The sequence below is a fragment of the Bactrocera oleae genome, chromosome 3, assembly GCF_042242935.1.
Source record: "Bactrocera oleae isolate idBacOlea1 chromosome 3, idBacOlea1, whole genome shotgun sequence".
Taxonomy (NCBI): Eukaryota; Metazoa; Arthropoda; class Insecta; order Diptera; family Tephritidae; genus Bactrocera; species Bactrocera oleae.
In genome coordinates, this window is record NC_091537.1 from 65,247,319 (window position 1) to 65,251,155 (window position 3,837).

The 3,837-nt window shown below is 34.6% G+C and overlaps 1 long non-coding RNA gene across 1 annotated transcript; it reads left to right on the forward strand.

Moving 5' to 3' along the window:
- Window positions 1-1,825: 1,825 nt before the first annotated feature.
- On the forward strand, window positions 1,826-3,544 carry LOC106619126 (uncharacterized). The gene is made up of 3 exons (XR_001330777.3): window positions 1,826-1,993; window positions 2,422-2,806; window positions 2,914-3,544. It is a non-coding gene; the product is annotated as an uncharacterized lncRNA (long non-coding RNA).
- The last annotated feature ends 293 nt before the right edge of the window (window positions 3,545-3,837 follow it).

Below are 3,837 nucleotides of genomic sequence, written 5' to 3' on the forward strand. Positions count from 1 at the left end.
TATACTGGAATTTGAAATTCCTAAATAAAATTTTTAAGTTCAAAACGATCCCCAAAGATCGCATATAACTTGAAAAATAATAAATTTTATGAATAACTATATCTAATTCTCAAAAATCGCCTACGTGCTACTTAATGGAAAGAGCAGTAAAATTATTAATATTTAGCCCACTTTCAGGTGAATATGTGTTTGGATAAATCATAAGCAAAAATCCCTTGAAGTATTTGTAATATCCTGTAATTTATTGCTTGGCTGGCGATGTTTAATGCAAGCTCAAGGTAGTTCCTATCGATTTTTTATGATTGTTATATTAAACAAGTAAGGAAGTGCTAAGTTCGGATGTAACCGAACATTTTATACTCTCGCAAAGTCAAATGGTATACTCGCTTGAGATTTCTTTGTGGATTGACTGATATTTTCGGTAGAAGGTCAACTATAGGCACTGGGGTCCACATATTCAGTACTTAAGGGCTTGAACAGTTTTGGTTCGATTTAGACAATTTTTGGTCACAAGGTGGCATACTTTAAACGTATTATTCACGCAAAGTTTTACCCCGATATAATCATTGTTGCTTGATATGCATAGTGGAAAGTGAAAGAATCAGATGGAATTTAAAATGGTGTTATATGGGAAATAGGCGTGGTTGTAGTCCGATTTCGTTATAACATAGAAATATGAAAATAACGTTATGTACCAAATTTGGTTGAAATCGGTTAAGCAGATCTCGAGATATGGGTTTTCACCTAAAAGTGGGCTGTGCCACGCCCACTGTCTAATTTTGAACGCGGTTCCTATAAAGTCATCTCATACCATCCCAGAGATAAAATTTAATGTCTCTGGCGTGTTTGGTGCTTGATTTATCGCGCTTTTAGTAGGTTTTAACAGTACCGTTATATGGGGAGTGAGCGCAGTTGCCACCCGATTTTAACTATTTTCGCACCGTCAATAGAAGTGCTAAAAACATTTGCTTCCAGTGAATTTTGTTATTATAGCATTAGCGGCTTAGGAGATATGCACATTAAACTTATTAGAGGCGGGACCACGCCCACTTTAAAAAACAATTTTAACTGCAGATGCCCCTCCCTAATGTGATCCTGTGTATCAAATAACAGTCTTGTATCTTATTGCGGAGCTTAGTTGTGGCAATTTATTTGTTTTTGTGTGCGTGGCAGTGGTCCGATTACGCCCATCTGCAATACCAACCGTCTTACGGTACCAAGAAACATGTCTACCAAGTTTCATAAAGATATCTCAATTTTTACTCAAGTTACAGCTTGAGTTGAAGAAAACTGACGACCAAATAAACATAATTTGAGAATAAATAATTGTGTAAAACCTAATATATATCCTTTCGTTGATACTTATTTTAAATTTCTTCGTACAGCATATTATTGAGAAATTATACAAAATTTCATTGAACTGTGAACCATATTCATCAAAATAATTTCCCTTATTTTCCTACCGAATGGTACCAGTCAGATTAACCATTCGAAGCGTGTTCTGACGAAGCACAGTTCAGCCTGTTGAGTTACATGAAGGAACGCAATTAACAAATCCTTGAATGTAGAGCTAAACCTGTTATCTGCCTATACTCGTAAATCTAAACGTGGGCACAACGACGAACGAATAATTGAACTTAAATGAAACAAAAGGGTTACTATAGCACGCAATACGGCCGTGGTGTCAATATAAAAAGCTAAACATTGGCGGAGTCATATATACTTGTATGTATTTGTAATCCAAAAGTACGAAACCAACGCACATATACTTGTAAGTCAAATTTCGAAGATTCAAAAAAAGTATGTTGTTTCTAATTGAAAAAGACAATCAAAAATATAAATAATTTCTTTATATTTCACGGCTCTCGCTTCCACGGTTTGTGTATAAGTCTAATGTTGTGAACTATCCACCAGAACCAGTTTCGGACTTTCTATTCGGACTGACTATTTCAGAGTTTTCCACTATTTAATAGCTGAGCCTGGCGGGAGCTTGGTATGTGCTGAGCAACTATCGCGACCTGTGCGGTGGTACAGTCCTATTGCCCAAATGTAAATGTAAAGTTTAGGATTTATTCAATTGCAAGGGTTCTAACTGGTTATTGGCCTAGTACTGGTGTTCATGTAGTATGGTTAAAATTCTTACCGAATGACAGTTGGAGAATCTTAAGACCTTTAGAATTTCAGTTGAGCTGGTAAGAATAGGAATTATATTAAAGTTATGAAACGCCTATGCAGATTTGTAATGGGCTCAAGGCGCTTTGTCGAAGTCAAAGTGCGATCCCCTGGGTACATGGCTGGACCTAAACTAATTTAATATCTTCCGAGAATGATACTTCATAGATATGTTAGCTTTATATTAAATGAAATTAAAGCTATTTTTATTTATTGACAATCCACTAACGTCTTTAAATTCTCTTTCAGAAAATCTGAAGCAGAAATATCTAAAATCTTGTTCAGAAGCCGATACACTATTCCATATGTTATTGATCGCTTTAAAAAAGTTAGGCTGATGACTAGAGAAGCTTAAAATTTCAAATTCACATTGCGTGCGTGCCTTTTTTACTTTTATCAAGTTAACGACCCGCTGATCTCAACCTCATTGAGCACTTGTGAAATAAGTTAGAGCAAAAATACAGAAAAAGAGAAATTCGAACTGACCTAAAAGCAATTCTACAGGAGGAGTGGAACAAAATTGATAAAATATCTTTTAATACAAGTATCTTCGTCAATGCCTGGATATGAAATATATCGTATATATAAGTTGGAGAAAATTTTCTGCGTTCGAAATGAAAAAATACTGTTTTTGGTAAGAAATATATTTTTTTATACAATATTATCTGGCTTAACTTCAAAATACCTATTACAATGATCTTCTAATCATTTTATGTCATCCCTGTAATAATTTTCCGGTAGCTCTGCAAAATATTCGTCTACGGCTTTAATAGCTTCTTCATTCGACGAAAAGCGCTTTCCACGAAGGAATTGTTTCAGGTTGCTGAAAAGGTATTAGGCGCTGGGAGCCAAATCTGGTGTATACGGTGGATGCTCAAGCCATTGTCTTGATGAAAACTTATTTTTTTTGTGCTACTCCAAATTAGGCTGAGAATTTTGTTTTCGATCCAGTTTTGTTCATCTGAGATGCCTCTTCACTAACAATATTATGAACTTGCGCAATGATTTCTGGTGTGGTTGCGGTTTTTGGTCGTCCTTCGCGTGGATCGCCTTCAAGCCTAGTACCGCCACGTTTAAATTCACCGCTGCCTTTTGCTGCTGAGGACTCCTTATACACTTCTAAAAATTGTTCATAAATTCAGGTTTTTAAACCTTACAAAACAAAGAATCTAATCAAAACAAAGAATCTAAAAAAAGAATTTGGCACGTCAACTTCAAATGGCTTGTAAAGAAAAAATTAATTGACAGAATGACTTTTAACTTTGCATGTGTTCTCACGACCAAATTGAGAAGAAAAAAATTTGTAGCTAGTAGTGATATTTCTTGATGAGCACTACTCACTTTTGAATCAACCTATATATATCTCGATTTATATTATATATTGAAACATCAAAAATAAATTCATATATTTAATGAAACTTCTTAATATCATAGGCATTTCCTGCCAATTCTAATTTCGTAAATGTATCTCGAAAGATGCCATTTATTGCATTAAAAATTCCACAGAACTGTTTGCTAGATTAAATAAAACGATCAAAAGCACTTAAGAAATTCTCTAGAAATATTTAAGACAAGCAAAGCTTGAAATCTTGGAAAATAGTATAAGAGCTTAAGAGAGTTCATACATATTGGGCGAAAAGCTAATCATATACATATGTATATGTT